The sequence below is a fragment of the Octopus sinensis genome, linkage group LG24 (genome assembly GCF_006345805.1).
Source record: "Octopus sinensis linkage group LG24, ASM634580v1, whole genome shotgun sequence".
Lineage (NCBI taxonomy): Eukaryota > Metazoa > Mollusca > Cephalopoda > Octopoda > Octopodidae > Octopus > Octopus sinensis.
In genome coordinates, this window is record NC_043020.1 from 17,734,560 (window position 1) to 17,754,852 (window position 20,293).

The window sequence follows — 20,293 nt, forward strand, 5'->3', positions numbered from 1 at the left end:
ACAGCAATGACATGTGTTTATGTCCCACTGCCTGGTAGTTTGATATGTGAAGTCCAGTAGAGTAAAATAACTTTACTTGTAATCATGTAAAGGATGGTGTCAGGAAAAGCGCCCAGCTGCAGAATACAGTCTCGAGAAATTTCATCCAGCTTGTAACTGTATGAAAAAAAGTGGCTGTAGAAATGATGATAATGAAAAAGACTCTCCTAGTAAATGTACAGAATGTGAACTCCAGTAGAGTGAAATAACTTTTCACCAAGTAAAGGTTGATGTCAGGGAAAGCATCCAGCCATAGAGTACCACTTCCAGAAATTTTATTCAGCCTGTAACAGTATGGAAAGAGTGGAAATGATGGTGATGAAAAGACTCAACCAGTAAATGTACTGATTGACAAATGATTAAATTTGGTGCCAGTTAACTCATTGCACTTGATCGCTCTCTCTTTCTCTCTCTCTCTCTCTCTCTCTCTCTGTTGGATGAACTTAAGTAGATACTCTTAATGAGGTGACAATAGTCATTCAGTATTCTCAGGTTCATCCTGCAGAGACTGCCCTCTGATTTAACAATGGGCCTATTTACACAGTTTGGTTGAATGTAGGTTTATTAAGTGTATATATATTCACAATTTATTAATTCTTTCCTATACAGGCATGACTCAACTTACATCAGTAATGGTTTCCAAGACATGTGACTTAACTCAGAAAATTACATAGCTCAAAATATTTTAAAATTATATATTAGCTTTATCATCATCATCATTAAAATCCATTTTCCATGCTGGTATTGGCAAGATCAGAGGTTCTCAACTAGGGTCCAAATAGCCCTTAGGGATCCATGTAAGATTTTATTGTTAAAATTCATCTGCAATAAATTGGTTACACTTCTAGAGTAGTCAAAATATTTTAACAGTTTTTTTTAATACAGTTCCTTATAATATTTAATTATAAAATTTTTAAACATCAGATGGTTACGACAGTCCATCAGAGCAAAGTAGTAATCAAAGGGTACACAGACAAAAAATGGTTGAGAACCACTGGGTTAGATGTTGGTAAGTCATAGAGCTGCACCAGGCTCCAGTAGTCTGCCTTGGCTTGGTTTCTACAGTTGAATGCCCTTCCAAGTGCCAACTACCACTTTACAGAGTTTGCTCGGAACCACTGGGTTAGATGTTGGTAAGCCACAGAGCTGCACCAGGCCCCAGTAGTCTGCCTTGGCTTGGTTTCTACAGCTGAATGCCCTTCCAAGTGCCAACTACCACTTTACAGTTTGCTCGATGTCTGTTTTCGTAAATGTTTTCTACATATTTTCATATATATTTCAATTGATTTTCCTCTTCGATATTGGTTTTTAGACGGGTGGGGTGTGTTTTTTCAAATTTTATCTCACTTCATGCCTGAAACTGAGGTTTATTTCTTCTATTGATTTTTTTTAAGGGATGTAAAATCAAAAAAGACATAACTTGTATTCAACGATGAATTATTTAATACAAAATGGTAAACTAGACATTAATTCCTATGCAGTGCAACATAGTATGATATTTATCTTTTATTTTTTATCTTTTTACTTGTTTCAGTCATTAGACCACACCCATGCTGGGGTACCACTTTGAAGAAATTTTAGTCAAATTAATCGACCCCAGTACTTATTTTTTTTAAAGCTGGTACTTATTCTATCTGTCTCTTTTGCCAAACTGCTAAGTTACAGGGATGTAAACACACCAGCACCAGTTGTTTGTCAAGTAGTGATGTGGGGGACAAACACAGGCACAAAGACACATGTACACATACATCTATATATATAAAACTCAACTTGTGTGTCTGTCTGTGTGTGTGTCTGTGTGTTTAACTTCTCGGCACATCTCCTCCTAGCCAACAAATCGTAGAATCACCAAAAATGGGTCACTTAAAGTTTAGGCGAATGAAATTTGAAATGCGCTATTTCTGTTCCGAAATTCATCTCGCAAATGCAAAAATCGATAATGTGTTTGTTTAGGCCTTATCCCATGCATTGAATAGTGAACTTTACTCAGTCAGCTGTTTGATGTGAACTGTGTTCACCACGCATGCAAGCATGCGTAAATTGCCTGAAAAGTAAAAAGCCGGGCAATACTGCTAGTATATATATATATATATGACATAAACGCACCAACACTGGTTGTCAAATGGTGTGGTGGTGGTGGTGGTGGACCAGCACAGACATAAAAACACATACACATAAAGAAATACACATGCACATACATACATATATATACCTATGTACACACATACACATATGTATATATATGTCTATTTTACACCATTTTAAACTTGTTATTACCTGTGTGTACGTTTGTAAATGTGTGTGTCACATCTTATAACTGTCTGCCTCTCTACTTTCGTAGGGTCTTCCTTCTTACTGTCGCATATTGTTAGATTTTAAAATTACGTCACAATTTCCAAATTTGGTATATTGAAATAATTTACCATGTTAAATCCGATTTTGTTATTTATTTGTTCCAGAAAAATTGCAAAAAAAAAATGTTACTAAGGTTTAAAGTTTAATCAATTTTACCTAATCAGTAAACAGGATTTGGAAGCTGGCATTTTCTACATGATAGATGCATAATAGCTGGCATTTTCTGCATAAGAGCTGTCTATCACAAAATGAAAGCAAAATCATTAGGAGGAGGAATTTTTATTAAACAAACCAAAGGAAAGTATTACGATGACCAGAGTTGTGAGAACTTCTGAAGTTTTAATGAATAAAGTCATGTGAAATGGTCAAGCAGGCACGTAGATAATTTAAAAAGGTAAAAATCCTCAAGTGTCTTTTTGCAAAAAATTGCACAAATCTGTCCTAATCAAGAGACCTATCTGTCAGGGAAGGCATGGTCTGACATGAGATAAACAAAAATTTATGTAAGATATTCTGTTGTAAAAATTGCCTGACAATGACCAGCTGTTCAGCTAACACACATATATATATATACATATATATATATCACTATGGGCTCCGTGTGGGCAGGCATCTAAAAAATTTTGTGCATCTTGATGCTGACATAAGTTCCTTACTTTTCCTGATGAGAAGGCGGCATAATGCACCCCTTATTCCTTCGAAATTAGGAATATGCAGCCTTCGAAACATATGTCAAAAATAAAATAAAGGAATTTTGTTACTTTGTTGTTCAACTCCATTCTTTCATTTATTTATATATATATATATATATATATATACATACCAGGTGGCAGTGAATAAATTGTTGTCTAAATTATGCAAAAATGAAAATAACACTGACATCTCATTTTAACAGATATATTTATCAAAATTATATAAAATATTGCGAAATACTAAAGAGTGAAGGTGCATGGCTTAGTGGTTAGGATATCGTGGGTTCAATTCCTGGTGGCAAGTTGTGTCCTTGAGCAAGACATTCATTTCATGTTGCTCCAGCTGGCAAAATTGAGTCTTGCCTGTAATTCAAAGGTCAGCTTTATCACATTCTGTGTCCTGCTGTATCTCCTTGAGAACCACATTAAGGGTATGCACATCTGTAGGGTGCTCGGTCACTTGCACATTAATTTCACAAGCAGGCTGATCCATTGATCGGATCAAGTGGAACCCTCATCGTCATAACTGACAGAATGCCAGTAAAAATAGTAAAATCTCATCCCCAAGATATGGATGTTGTTGGCTCTCAAGGAACTCCTCCACCATTGACAAGTTTTGCTTTTTTAACTTTCTGGTTACTGACACACCCTCCTCACTGGATAAGTCCAGTAGGGAACCAGTTTAGATGCTAACCCCTCGACCATGAACTAGTAGGACTGGATTGCATGGTTTTCAGTTGCAGGTTTCCATCAGCCTGTGATAGAATTCATAATTACCTTCCTTTTCTTTTTCATATTTTCCCTGTGTTGTGTTATGCAAAATTATTTACACTATATGATTATACATTAATGATTAATTCATTTGTAACATAAAAGGCTATACAGAATGTATAGAACAACTCAATCGTGGAAATGATTTTTACATTAGTACAAGGACACTAATTTGGGGGTAGGATAGGGGGAGAGAGAGTGTAGTCACTTTATCATCACCTACCCCCTCATCCTTTCGATTCATAGTATTTGATTGATACTTTGTTTTATCAACATGAAGGCACATGGCTTAGTGGTTAGGGTATTCAGCTCATATTCATACAGTCCCGAGTTCAATTCCCAGCGACGCATTGTGTACTTTGGCAAGACATTTTATATCACGTTGCTTGACTCCAATCAATTGGCAGAAAATGAATAGTACCCGTATTTCAAAGGGCCAGCCTTGTCACATTCTGTGTCATGCTGCATCTCACTGAGACCTACATTAAGGGTACACATGTCTGTGGAGTGCTCAGCCCCTTGCATGTTCATTTCACAAGTAGGTTGTTCCATTGATCAGATCAACTGGGACCCTTCTCATTGTAACTGACAAAGAGACGGTATTTTATCAACACTCAGAGGGTTGAAATGTAAAGTTGATAATTTCTGTGAGATTTGAATACAGAATGAAAATAGAACAAACATTGCCAGAACTTTTATTCTCCTCATGCTGCACCAATTGTACCATCTGCTGCCTATCATAAGAATGCAATTAATGACATTTGCCTTCTCTCGCTGGAAATTAAACCATCATACCGATTTGAGCAATTATTTTCAATATATTGCTATTATTTTCACTTAATAATTCTTACTTACAAAATATATACACCCTTGAAGACAGACTGGTGAGCTGTTGCTTTAGTGTAATTGTTAACACATCTGTCTGGGTTATAGAAGATGCTTTGTTCAAGTCCTTCTTTACCCTTCTCAGGAGATTCTAACCCAACTTATAGCTGAATATCACTTCAAGGTACCTCATTAGATACCACACTACTAGTTTGGTATCATTTCTGCTTCTCAGACAGCATAATAATAATAATGGTTTCAAATTTCTACACAAGGCCATCAATCTTAGGTAGAGGGATTAAGTTGATTGACATAGATCCCACTGCTCTACTGGTACTTATTTTATTGACCCCAAAAGGATGAAAGACAAAGCTGACCTCAGCAGGACTTGAACTTAGAACATAAAGGTAGAGATAATGCTTTCTACAAGTGACACAAGGCCTGAAATTTTGGGGAAGGGTGCTAGTTGATTACTTGGACCCCAGTGCTCAACTGGTACTTGCTTTAGCAACTCTGAGTCATCATCATCATTATTATTTAACATCCATTGCCCATGCTGACATGGGTAAGATAGTTTGACAGCTACTAGCAAGTCAGAAGATTGCACCAATCTCTACTGTCTGTTTTGGCATGGTTTCTATGGCTGGATGTCCTTCCTAATGCCAGCCACTTTACAGAGTGTATTGGGTGATTTTTACATGGTACCAGCAGTGGTGGGGTCACCAAATAATTTGCAAGACAAAACCCTGCAACTAGTGGGGGGGGGGTAGTTTTAAGGGACGGAGAAGGTGTTTTGCATTAAAAGAAACATAGCTACATCAAATGGAGAGATAGAGAAAGAATGTGAAAGCACATGGTTTAGTGGTTAGGGTGTTCAGCTCATAAATGTAAGGTCCTGAGTTCAATTCCCAGCAGCATATTATGTCCTTGGACATTTTGTCCTTTTATTTTCACATTGCTCCAGTCCACTCAGCTGGCAAAAATGAGTAGTACCTGTGTTTCAATGGACCAGCCTTGTAATTGTGTATCACACTGAATCTCTCTCAGAACTATTTTAAGGGTACACATGTCTGGGGATGCCCAGCCACTTGCACATTAATTTCACGAGCAAACTGTTCCTTTGATCGGGTCAACTGGAACCCTTGTCATCATAACTGACAGAGTGTCAATGCCAGAGAAAGAATAATAATTGCTTCAGGCATAGACACAAAGTCTGAAAATGGGGGGAAGCAGGGTTAGTCAGATTAATCAACACCAATAAAAGCACTTGACTGGTACTTTTATTGACACGGGGTAGATAAAATGCAAAACATGACCTCAGTAAGACTTGAACTCAGAACGTAAGGGGAACAAGAGGATGATGATAACAAATATTGGGTTGATGTAATCGACTTGCACCCTCCCCCCAAAACTTCAGGCCTTGTACCTATTATAGAAAAGATAATAAATTGTAATAACACATAAAATTATATTGACATCATAAAGAATCTGTTATCATATAAAGGGCAACAGCCATTTAGCTAAAATATGAGCAGAACATGTCATGACCATGTGTTTTCAATCATGCTTAATCTGGGTGGAGGCGGGGCTGTTGTTTAAACGGGAGACTAAATACATATGTTTATGAATCTGTATATTTTTTTAGTCATGATCCATGCTGTATTTGTGGTACTCTTGTAATTTTGTAATCACGTTCCTGTTATGGTTGCATCAGCTGGGTTACGTAACTTCAACTGTTCTGATAGGCCTTTTACATGTTTATGTACTAATACAGAACCTAGTTAGGGTTCAAAAGGACTTGGTGGTTATGTAACAAGTTGACAGTGAGGGTGTGTAGTTGTTGACTAAAGTCTTTTTTTCTTTTATCTTTTACTTGTTTCAGTCATTTAATTGTGGCCATGTATTTTAATCAAAGGGTATTTTAATCAAACAAATTGATCTCGGGACTTATTTTTTTTAAAGCCCACCCGGTACTTATTTTGTTGGTCTCTTTTGCTGAACTGCTAGGTTACAAGGACGTGAACACAACAACACCAGTTGTCAAGTGGTAGTGGGGGATAAACACAGACACAAAGACACACACATAAAAATATATATATATATATATATATATATATATATATATATATATATATATATATATATATATATAATATATATATATATAAGTTCAGCAAAATTTAGATTCAAATGAATATGGTACTTAAGTTAGATACACCAGAATTTTGTATGATGTTATCCATATATATCCATGGGGTGATTATAATCAAAATAAGCAACAAGAATAACTTTGGTAATTTGGTACGACCGTTTCACGATGTAGCGCGAAACGATCATACCAAATTACCGAAGTTATTCTTTTGATTATATATATATATATATATATATATATATATATGATGGGCTTCTTTCAGTTTCCATCTGCCAAATCCGTTCACAAGACTTTGGTCAGTTTGAGGCTATAGTAGAAGACTCTTGCCCAAGGTGTCATGCAGTAGGACTGAACCTGGAATCATGTGGTTGTGAAGCAAGCTTCTTACCACACAGTCACAATTTATAATTTTAATTTGCTATTTTATTTTTTATGTCATAAATCATAGGTGAATGCATGACTGTGGTATTAAGAATCTGGTTTCCCAACCATGTGGTCTTGGGTTCAGCCCAACTGCAACTCATCCATGAAATCTGCCTACCATCTCAGAAGATGGAAGAACTCATTGTATGATGTAGTTTGAGATATACTTATCCTTTAAAGAAAGGCTACTTAGGCACTCAATTTGCTGGATAAAGAATACAAAAAATAACAGCCAAAATCTCTCAAATCACATTCTGATCATCTTCAAAAATGGTCACATTTTCTCCACCTATTATTCCTGGGAGGACCATGGAGATAGAGTCCTCAAATATCTATTTCTTTATTACCCACTAGGGGCTAAACACAAAGGGGACAAACAAGGACAGATATAGATATTAAGTCGATTACATCGACCCCAGTGTGTAACTGGTACTTAATTTATCAACCCCGAAAGGATGAAAGGCAAAGTCAACCTCGGCGGAATTTGAACTCACAACGTAACGGCAGACGAAATACCGCTAAGCATTTCGCCCGGCGTGCTAACGTTTCTGCCAGCTTGCCACTTTAAATACCTCAAATACCACCTCTATAGAGTCCTATCAGAAGCAACCGTTATTAGACTCTTTCCTGCTGGATCCCTAGACATGACCAACCAAGACTATGGATATTATTCTTGGTCAACCCGTTGGTCTCCTGCCAGTTGGTTTGGCTTGAAGAATGATAGGACTGTTGTGGATAGTATGCCTTTGATCATAGGTCTGTTTGGTCATGTCCTGGGGTTAAACAAAGATGACAACTAATACAACTGTTGCAAATTTTTGATTCCGCCACGTAGCAATCGCCCCCCCTCTCTTTCCCACCTCACAAGGATATCAACCTTGTCCCTATTTAAAAGAAACCATAGCAGTTAGGTTATTGATATAACTATAATGACTATGGATTAATGTAGCCTAAAAATATTAGCAGTGACATAAATTAATTGGAATTCAGTTACACTCCAAGATGCACTTTCTTGTGAGTCTGGTGGCATAATTTCTTATATGATTTATTACATCCTGTAATATGTTTACTCTCTCTCACACACACAAACACACATATATTGCACTCACTTCTATGTGTGTCATATATATATATATATATTGTATGTATGTTCTTATCAGTTCTTAAAAATAAATATTTTCATTGCTAAACTTATCTAATCTAACCTTATCTTCTTAGCTTAATAAAGGACTAGGCATATGGACAAATAGTTTGGTGCAAATAGAAATAAAATTTATTGACATGATGTGTATAAATATGTAGATATAAATAGGTACACAGATGGATGAATTCAATATTTATTTTTCTCTTTTTTTTTCTATTAAACTTTATTAAAATTCCAGCTGACCAAGTTTTAGGAATGTCAACATGCTGGTAAAATTCTACTTTGACCAATAAGAGAGCAGGAAGGAAGTTGACTGCAACTTGCTTGGTACCTTCTGCAACAGCCAGAGTTTTCTAATAAGCAAATAACACTGTGAAACAAAACTTTTTTAATCTTTGGTCAATGCTATTTCCTATTTACTTCTATCTAGAAATCAAAAGAAATCTCTACTATTCCCTTCAAACTTTGCTTTTGTGACCTGGGTATTACTGTTTTGAAACTGACCTATTTTCCATTACATTTCAAACAGATTCAGCACTGAGTTGCTGAAGCAGAAATATCATTATAGCAAATATTCTGTTCAGTACCAGAGATTTGCTTGTCAGTTGCTTGACCTTTACCACTTGAGCATGTTCACTAATGGCTGGCAATATATGATTCTCTGATCATAAGCAGGAATAGTAGGGGAGCATCTTAGTCATGTGTTGAGGGGGATTCTTTGGGGTTTGAATAAATAAGTCTGGAGGAAACGTTGGCCATTTTTCATACTTTCTTGGGGTAAGCAAATAAGAAATAACAGTTGCTATCCAAGGACAAAAATCATGTTACACAGTGAGCAGGAGTAAAGGGGGAGCATCATAGCCATGTGTTGAGAGGGATTCTTTGAGGCTTGAATAAATGTAAGAAAAGCAAAGTTTGAAGGAAATATTAGCCATTTTTCATGCTTTCTAGGGGTAAGCAAATAGGAAATAACAGTTGCTACCCAAGGACAAAAATCGTGTTACACAGTGTAATTATCTGGGTATTTATCTATGGGACATTGAACTGTGGCCAAGAACTCTGATGATGTACAATGGGGCCACAATTCTGGATAAACTTAGATCACCAATGATTGAACAAGTAATGGTAATGTAGTGTATCTATTGTCAACGTCTGACACAAGTGCAAATTGTAATCATTAGATGTTAATGATGGGGTTGATTTGCATTAATTAACCTTTTAGCATTCAGATTCCTCTCTCAAATATAATGCTTAACTATTCACATTGTTTTGTAATTAATCATGTGTTATCTTGTAGCTTCAAGATTTCGATGATGTGATTTCATTGTTTATTTTTAGAATGACATTGTAGGGTAGGTGTGAGAGGCTGGATCTGGCCAGTTTGATAATAAAAATGGGGAAATATCTGGGCCTGATATGGCCGGTTTATATGCTAAAGGTTTGAGGTAGAAGAGTGGCAGAAATTGTAGTGTTAGATGAAATGCCTTAATGCTCTCATACCCCAGCCATTGTTTCTGCTGTCAGACTCTTGTTTCCTTTACTGAGCCATCCTGGATTTTCTTCTGTCATTGCTCTATCACTCTGTCTGCAATTCCCACTTTTGGTCAAATTGTCTTGAGCAAGGGTGAAACGAACTGAGGAAGACCTGACTTTGCAGCACCTCGACCTCAAGCATGCTAAAGCCAGCACCATGGATCAGAAATCATGGAATAACATCATCACCACGGTCCATCACCCTGTTTAACTCTGTTATCTGGTCTTTGAGTACCCTTAGTAGAGTTCATTTTGTTGCAAGCGTTTGGGCCAGGTCACCTGTTTAGGGGTCAGCTTCCTATGCCGCCAGTCTTAGAGGCCCTTTAAAAGGTCATGGGTGTTCCCCTCATGAGTAAATAATAAAAAATAAAAAAAATAAAAGGCGATTCAAGTGAAATACATCTGCAACTATTTCTAACAAGTAGAGTAATTGTGATTTGTAAACAGTGGTATTGGTAACAGCAGCAGTGGTAGTGACAGTAGTGGTGGTGGGAACTTTTGGTCAAATTGTCTTGAGCAAGGGTGAAACGAACTGAGGAACACCTGAAGTTGCAGCACCTCGACCTTGAGCATGCTAAAGCCAGCACCATGGATCAGAAAGGTACCAAGCAAGTTGCAGCCAACTTCCTTCCTGCTCTCTTATTGGTCAAAGTAGAATTTCACCAGCATGTTGACATTCCTGAAACTTGACCAGTTGTGGGAACAGGGATGGCAGTGGTGATAATGATGAAGGTAGCAGCAATGATGGTAGTGGTTGTGACGGTAGTGGTGGTAGCAATGGAAATGTTAGCAATGGCAATGGTGGTGGTGGTGGTGGTGGCGGTGGCGGTAACGGGTCGGTGGAGAGGGGCATGGTAGACATGTATATCTTGACAGGAGTTGTAATGGCTTAGTTAAAGTAACAAGAATAGATAAGTTTAGTAAAACGAACATTCCGTACGAATGTGGTTAGGAGCGATTCATGATGTTTGCATGGTAACTACTGAAGCATTGTTGAATTGTAGCACACAAGTCCTTATGTTGGAAGATAATGAGGTACGAAAACAAGAATTACTGGATCGGAATTGACCGAAATGAAAAAAAGGAGAAAAATAACAGCAGACCATTTATTATAGGTTGTTCTCTTGCGTTTTATGGCATTAATCATTTTCTGATTGTAAATTATCTCCTTGTGTATAACCAGCATCAATAACGGTGATAAATACTGCGCCTAGTTACTGATTAATAAGTTAATGTTTAATTAGCCTAATATTCCGACAAACAACTGATAATTTGTAACTTATATGTTGCTGTTGTTGGCTAGACCAATGTCTGTAAGTTTTCATTGAGTAGAACTATTTAAAGGAACAGGAGCAGCTAATCAAATACTTGGCTGGATGCCACATGCTCAATGCAGCCAGTTATAAGTATATATATAGCTCGGTTTTGACCACTTATCTACATTATGATTCAGGTATTTATTTTATTGATCCAGCTGGGTTAGGCATCTAAATCACCGTCACTTTTGGCAAGATTGTTTAGCGCCAAAGAATATTCTAGACCAGCTATGCTAACACTCAGTCCACTATCTTGCTTCTGAATTAGATAGCAATGAAAACCCCTTTAAGCTATGTGAAAGATAAAATATTTGCCACAGCGGGTTTTCCAAAATAAAACTATTGCGATACTGAAAGAGCAACATAAAGTTGTTAAAGTATTCATCTTTTTTTTAATTAATAAAAAAAAAAGCCTCCAAATTCTTTGAAGTTCAGTTTTTCTTAGTAAAAGAAAAATCTAGATTCTATTCATCGTTATTTTTACCCTAAAGCCCTATGAACTTTTTAAACTGCAATTTTCACATTCATATAAATATCTCCAATTTTATTGAACTTCAGTCTTTGCTGTAATGTAAAAATTTTCAAATTCTCTGAATGGAAATCTTTATCTTAACAAAAAAAAAAAATGAAAGAAAGAAAGAAAAAACAAGTCTTCAAACTACAATCATGACCTACAGATACCCCCACCAAATTTTCTGAAGTACAGTCTTATCTCAATATAAAAATTTACTTGAACTACAGTCTCTAAATAACTCAGGTTAGGTTTCAGCTTCATTAAACCTCTTCAGCAAAGCATAAACTTCCCAGTACTCTCAAAAGTAGTAATGAGGATTCACTAAATAGATGTACATGAGTAGTCATGAAAAATTAGCGTATAATGTGAATTTATCCACAAAGTTAATTACTCAGAGATGCCATCCACCTAAAAAATAATAGCTAAGTTGGTTTTAGCATATTTAATGTAATGAGCAGCAAAAAGTATCTCTAATTAACTTTTTAATATCCATGTATTAACCTTTTCATGAGCACATTTCTAATGAAATACATTGCTAATTTGTTTTGATTAATTTTGTTAAATAATGGAGATTTAATACAATAACTAACTTGTTAATTATTTAAGTAGTATTTATGACATAACTAAAGCTTTTTTTTCATTTTTTTATATCTATTTTGTTTCCAAGTTACAATGGGTTTGGATGGAGAATTATTTCAGGCAGGATTTTACAGCTGGATGCTCTTTCTGTCAACAACCTTTATTTGCTTTTTTCTAAGCAAGGGATTTCTTTGTTCCAGAGGTATTTGAAAGTGCAGAATGATTGGTCATAATGTGAACAAGGACTGTAAACATTAACACCATTTCACTTGAGCTGACACTCCATCGGTTACAATGATAACTGTTCCAGTTGATCCGATCAACGGAACAGCCTGCTTGTGAAATTACCATGTCTGTGAACACTTCACAGACATGTGTAAGCCTTAACCCTTTAGTATTTAAACCGGCCATATCCGGCCAAAATAGCTAATCTGTTTTATATTCAAACTGACCAGATCCAGGCTCTCACACCTACCATACAATGTTATTCTATATTAAGTAATTACATCATCAAGATCTTGAAGATATGAGATAATGCATGATTAATTCAAATCAATGGGAATCAATAGGCATTATGTTTGATAGAATAACCTGAACACTAAAGGGTTAATGTAGTTCTCGGGGAGATTCAGCATAACACAGGATGTGACAAGGTTGGCCCTTTGAAATACAAGGGCAAGTCATTTTTGCCAGCAGAGTTGACTGGAGCATCATAAAATAAAACATCTTGTTGAAGCACTCAATGCATTGCCAGGTATCAAACCCATGACATTACAATCAAGAGCTGAATATCCCTAACCACTAAGCCACGTGCACTCACCCATTTCACTTAACAGGGGACACAATGGAATATCAGCATTCATACACACACACACACACACACACACACACACACACACACACACACACAAGTGCATGTGACAGCTTCCTGCAGATATTATCTATCAAATTCCTTCTCTTGACATTGGATGGGTCAGTCTATGTTAAAAGATAACCCAAAGTGTGTGTCAGTGAAGTGTAACCTAAAACCATGTGGTTACAAAATAGCCCTCTTAATAACACTGTCCTGCTTGCACCTTCCTTTATTTTACCCCTCAGTATTTATATTACTTTGTCACATGTATATGCTTATTTAATCACATTATTTTGAATTAATCCTGTATTACACTGTGTAACACGATTTTTGTCCTTGGGTAGCAACTGTTATTTCCTATTTGCTTATCCCTAAAAAGTATGATAAATGGCCAACATTTCCTTCAGACTTCACATTTGTTATGTTATTTATTCAAACCCCAAAGAATCCTTCTCAACACATTACAATGATGCTCCCCCACTACCTCTGCTCATGATCAGAGATGCACGTATTGTCAGCCACTGAGGGACATGCTCAACTGGTTATGGTCAAGCAACTGACAAGCAAATCTATGGTACTGAACAGAATATATGCTACAACGATATTTCTGCTTCAGCAACTCGGTGCTGAATCTGTTTGAAATGTAATGGAAAATAGGTCAGTTTCAAAACATTGATGTCCAAGTCACCAAAGCAAAGTTTTAACGGAATAATTGTAATTTTCATTGATTTTTAGATAGAATCAAATAGGAAACAGCACTCACAGACCAAAGACAAAACAAAATTTCAATTTTATTACATAATGTTATATCATAGCTTCAAGATTTTGGCGATACAATTGTTTATTTTGTAGAATGACATTATAGGATAGTTATGAGGGGCTGGATGTGGCTGGTTTGAACATAGACCAGGTAGAATATTTGGGTCTGATATGACCAGTTTAAATGTTAAAGAGTTAAATATAAGCTCATCACCTTACAACATCCAAATAAGGCAACAAGCTGGTAGAATCATTAGCACAGCAGGCAAAATGCTTAGTGGCATTTCATGTGTATATATGTTCTGAGTTCAAATTCCACCGAGGTTGACTTTTCCTTTCATCATTTTGGTGTCAATAAAATAAGTACCAGTTGAGTGCTGGGGGTCAATGTGAGACCATTATTGCTATTAATAAGGCAGTGAGCTGGCAGAGTTGTTTGCACACTCTACAGAATACAGAACAGCATTGCATCCATCTTCACATTCTGAGTTCAAATTCCACTGAGGTTGGCTTTGCCTGTCACCCTTTCAATGTCAATAATGGCAAGTACCAGTTGATGACTGGGGTCAATGTAATTGACTTACCCAGTCCCTTGAAATTACTGGCCTTGTCCCAGATGTGGAACCAGTATTAAAGGGGTTCTTCTATAATCCTAAGTCAACTCTGATTCAACAGGCCTGTCACCCAAGCCTATCAAATCTTAAGGTCCAGCCATAACCAGCCCATATTTTTCTCATCAGTCCAACCCATCCCAGCAAGGATATAGACATTAAATGATGATGATGATGATGAGTGTAAATAGGACTCCATTGTCCTATATGTTTTTTGTTATTAATTTTTAAACGGTTGATTTAAAAAAAATTTTCATTGCTTATTCTGGCAGGTCAATGATTAATGTAGTGGATTGCTCATTGGATGTCCGATGTAAAGGCCTCTTTACATAACAATGTATGATCATATATACCGTAGGTATTGCAAATTGAGAGAAACTTAATTTAAGTGTATAAGTATTTATTAGCATCTAAAACTATTCGTTAGCAGTTCTTACAAGATAAAAATTGTCTTTGTGGCAGTTTTATCGGAAAAAATGTTAAAATATTACACTGAAAAGGATGCAACAGCTCATGTTGCTTCCTTTGCACAGATTTTTTTTGTGTCATCTGCCACTTTTTGTCATCTCATCCTAATTCTGACAATAAAAGTCTGAAGCCAATAAAAGTCATGTAGTTTATATTAATTTTACAGAACATTAGAAGAACAATCTTATGAAAAATAATATAGTTTCGATTTTGTTTCTATAATTTTTTAAGGGAAGCATTGCTTCCCTTGCTTCCATGGACTTCACACCTATGATATATATATATGTGAAGGTGCATGGCTCAGTGCTTAGAGTGTCAAGCTTAGGATCGCAAGGTTATGAGTTCAAATCTCAGACCGGGCTGCGTGTTGTGTTCTTGAGCAAGACACTTTATTTCACATTGCTCCAGTTCACTCAGCTGTAGAAATGAGTTGTGATGTTACAGGTGCCAAACTGTATCAGCTTTTGCCTTTCCCTTGGATAACACTGGTGGCATAGAGAGGGGAGGCTGGTATGCATGGGTGACTGTTGGTCTTCCATAAACAACCTTGCTCGGACTTGTGCCTGGGAGGATAACTTTCTACGTGCAATCCCATGGTCAGTCATGACTGAAGGGGGTCTCAGCATATATATATATATATATATATATATATATATTGGTAAAAACGGTAAGATAACAAAAGAAAGAAAGAGATCTCAATATTATGTAAATAGATGGCCAGATAACCGAAGGGATGGTGTTGTGGATTTCCACTTCGGCATCCGAAACTCAGAGTTTTATCTTGGCTATTGAATAATGGTAACATATTAATTTACAGATATATGTATATATATATATATATATATATATATATACATAGTCGCCATGATTGACTGCTAACTCCAAAAGTTTTTAATTTTCTCTGTTTATTTCCTTGTGCTCCTTTCTGTTGAAGAGCATAGGCTCAAAACATAAAAGATTTTCTCACCTTCCCGAGCATCACACTAATACACCTGCTTGTTGGTTATACACTTGTCTTTGTCTTTTGTTTTTCTGTAAATTTCAACTATATATGTGTGTGTGTGTGTGTGTGTGTGTATTGCTTAAAACAGTTTGATTCGGTTCCTTTCCTATCATTTGTCCACTCACTTGTGTGCGTGTGTATATATATATATATATATATATATATATATACACATATACATACATACACATAAGAAGTAAAAAGGTTTAATTAATCCAGGCAGATATTTATAAAAGCACTCAGTATTAAATGAATTTGGTTGACTATATCAAACAATTAGATACTAATAAATGCAAGTAGAATTAACATCCAAGGTAATTCTTCATGTCTGCATGCCAAGTAAATTCAAATATCATTTAGAAGAACTTCTCCATTCTTATTCTTGCTGCCATATACGTGTGTGTGTGTGTGTGTGTGTGTGTGTGTGTGTGATAAGACTCTAAAGAGTCTACTTTTAATCTACATTGGTAAGGCTTTTATTATATAGTAAAGCTGATAGAAAAAGTACAGTGAACTTGCTGTGGGGAGCGGAAACTGATGTTTTGGAGAGAGTTCTTCTGGGAAAAGTTGAAAGGAGAGAAATTAATGAGAGACAGCAGAACTTTATATCCTCTAAATTGCCACCAGTTTTTTTGTTTTTGTTTTTTGTTTGTCTTGGGGTTTTTTTTTATAATCTTAGATGTAAAATTTTGCTGTCTCTCATCCATTTCTCACCAACTTTTTCATGGAGCAAGATTCTGTCTGAAAAGTTGGATTTTTTTCCACTCCTCATGGCAAATTCACTGTACTTTATATATATATATATACATATATATATATATATTATATATATATATATATATATATATATATATATATAATATATATATATATATGTGTGTATAGGGAGTAGATAAAATCCAGGCTACATATGTTTCATAACTAGCAGAACCTCAGAAGAAATCCCTTGTCGACAATCTAAACTTCATTTGATTAAGGTATCTTTGGACCGACGAGTAGCTAACGAATTACCCCTCATTTTGGCAATTACTACTTCTGAGGTTCTACTAGCTATGAAACATATGTATCTGTATATATGTAAAATTTATATATATAACATACATAAAAATATATATAAATAATATTCATAAAATACACAAAAATATATGAGTAATATATGTGTGTGTGTGTTAATAATATATATAATGTATGTGCTTGCCAGACAGTTTTTTCTTTGTTGGATTTTCCCACTCCTCATGGCAAATTCACTGTACTCAATATGTGTGTAAAATTTATATATATAAAATATATATGACTGTGTGTGTCTGTGTGTCAATAATTTATGTAATGTGCTAAGCAGAAAACAATCCCTTCTTGGCAAGTTAACTGTACTCTCTCTCTCTATATATATATATATATATATGTGTGTGTGTGTGTGTGTGTGTGTGTGTGTGTGAGCAAAATTTATATACATATAAAATACATAAAAATATATATAAATAACATATATGTTCATAATATATATACATATATAAATAATGAGTTATTTTGTTTGATTTTTACCCTCATCGTGGCAAGCTCATTGTATTCTATATATGTGTGTGTGTATGAATATGTATATGCAAAATTATATACAATATACATTAAAATATATATGAATAATATATATTGTATTAATAATATATATGTGTGTGTTTATGTATGTATATGCTAGGTTGTGTTTTGTTTCTCCTATCAACAAATCGTCTAGGCAGTTCATGCCTTTGAAGCTATGTGGAATAAGTGTTCTCTCACTTGAAAATCAAGTAAGTGTTAGCATCAGGAAGAGCATGCAGCTGTGAAACATAATATATTTATTCAACTGATGCCAGCATGGATAAAAAATGAGTGTAAAACAAATGAATGAATAAATATTTAACTGATTAAACAGAACTGTGATCAAAGGTGCTCCAGCTAGGACTGTCTTGTTTTTTCTTTTTCTTAATTTTTTTCAAGCATCATCCATCTCGGACAGTGATTCTCAACCAGTTTTTACCTAAGGATCCCCTTGATTCTTGGTTCACTTGGATGGACCTTTACAACCATTTCATATTTCAAAGATTATATTTTTATAATTAAATATTAGGAACTGTATTAAAAAAATTAAAATATTTTGTGTATTGTAGCATAAGCACTTTATTACTTACTCTTTTTACTCTTTTACTTGTTTCAATCATTTGACTGTGGCCATGCTGGAGCACCGCCTTTAGTCGAGCAAATCGACCCCAGGACTTATTCTTTGTAAGCCTAATAATTATTCTATCGGTCTCTTTTGCCGAACCGCTAAGTTACGGGGACGTAAACACACCAGCATCGGTTGTCAAGCGATGTTGGGGAGACAAACATATACACACATGTACATATATATACATATATACGACGAGCTTCTTTCAGTTTCCATCTACCAAATCCATTCACAAGGTTTTGGTCGACCCGACGCTATAGTAGAAGACACTTACCCAAGGTGTCACGCAGTGGGACTGAACCCGGAACCATGTGAGTGGTAAGCAAGCAACTTAGCACACAGCCACTCCTACACCTATTGATCATAAATTTTAACAAGGACCACATGGATCCTTGTTGAGAACCACTGATCTAGCACTATATCATAATGTGACCCCTACCGTTTATTGTTGCTGTTTGACTCCCTAGGCCAATTCTGGTTAACTAGGCCTTTGATCAAAGTCATTCTAGCCATAACAATCCCATCTTTTTCTTTAGGCCCAGTGTATCTAGGGGGTTACATTATCCTAATGTGTCCTGTTAGGATTTATTAATACATAGAGCTTTGGCTGTTATTTCTAGCAGGTTGGGCTATCTCATTTGTTCAGTAGATCCTAATTTTAAGTAAATCCTGTTGATGATGCATGTGAGTTTACAATAATGATCTCTTACATGAAAATCAAGTAAGTGTTAGCATCAGAAAGATCATCCAGCTGTGAAACAATACCTCAAATAACATATTCGTTCAACCCCAGCAAGGGAAAACGCTGGGTGTAAAATGAATGAGTGAATAAATACCTATTTTTTTATTATCCACGAGGGGATAAACATAGAGGGGACAAACAAGGACAGACATAGATATTAAGACAATAATATCAACCCCAGTGCGTAACTGGTACTTAATTTATCGACCCCGAAAGGATGAAAGGCAAAGTCGACCTCGGCGGAATTTGAACTCAGAATGTAACAGCAGCCGAAATACCGCTATGCATTTAGCCCGGCACACTAACGTTTCTGCCGAGTGAATAAATACCTTAGACATGGTGTATCTAGGCGGTCACATTAGCCAATATCCTACTGTATTTTTTTAAACAATCTATTAGGGTTTATTAATACATAGAGATTTGGCTGTTATTTCTAGCAGCTTGGGCTATCTCATTTGTTCAGTAGATCCTAATTTTAAGTAAATCTTGTTGATGATGCATGTGAGTTTATAATGACTAAAAACATAATTTGATGTGATGCTTAACAAAGTGGAATTTTTTTGTTTCCTTTTTTCCAGGAAATGTGTACCAAAATAAACCGGAAAACAGCCAATTTCACACTGATGATGCAACAATAACATATATTGTGAGAAATATGGTAATTATATACATTTCATGTTTGTTTTTATTTTAGATATTCACATGCTGCATTTAAAATACATCCCTTCACAAACACCATCATCACCATCATCATTGATTTAATGTTGACTTTTCCATACTCGCCTGGGTTGGACAGAATTTCTTGAGACAGGTTTTTCCATGGCAGGATGCCCTTCCTGTTTCCAACCCTTCTTTTGATCATCAGTAGGTCTGCTTGATCTAAGATAACCTCGGCTCAACAACCACACAATTGCCATTGCCATCATTAACAAAATGTTTCTCACACCCTCCCATGACCTACCCACTTATTACTGTTTTTTTTTCTTTTTTTTTGGCTTTTTTTTTTTATTTCATTAATCATTTTGACTATCTTTGCTAGTCACACGTGTTCAGTGTGTGTGTTTGTGTCAGTCAACACAGGGTGTACATACAAAAGTAATATTTCCCCATGACCAGACATGGTTTCACGGAAGCTTGGATACAAAGGACACTGCTTACAAGGTTATGATTGGTCTGGGGCTACAGTAGATGTCACTTGTCCAAGGTGCCAGCCACACAGTGAGACTGACCCCAAAAACAATGTGGCTGGAAAGTGAATTTCTTAACCATTTATGATAATGATAAATCTAGTAATAATGATGATAACAATAA

The 20,293-nt window shown here is 35.8% G+C and overlaps 1 protein-coding gene across 3 annotated transcripts in view; it reads left to right on the top strand.

The window, feature by feature from the left end:
- LOC115224017 overlaps positions 1–20,293 on the top strand; it is a 231,153-nt gene that overhangs the window by 166,548 nt on the left and 44,312 nt on the right. For 2 of the 3 annotated variants that reach the window (XM_036512892.1, XM_029794807.2), the window contains exon 3: positions 19,561–19,640. The exons of the other annotated variant lie outside the window; for it this stretch is intronic. The gene's annotated coding sequence lies outside the window, so the exon portion shown is untranslated. The remainder of the gene's footprint in view (positions 1–19,560; positions 19,641–20,293) is intronic. 3 annotated transcript variants of the gene reach the window in all.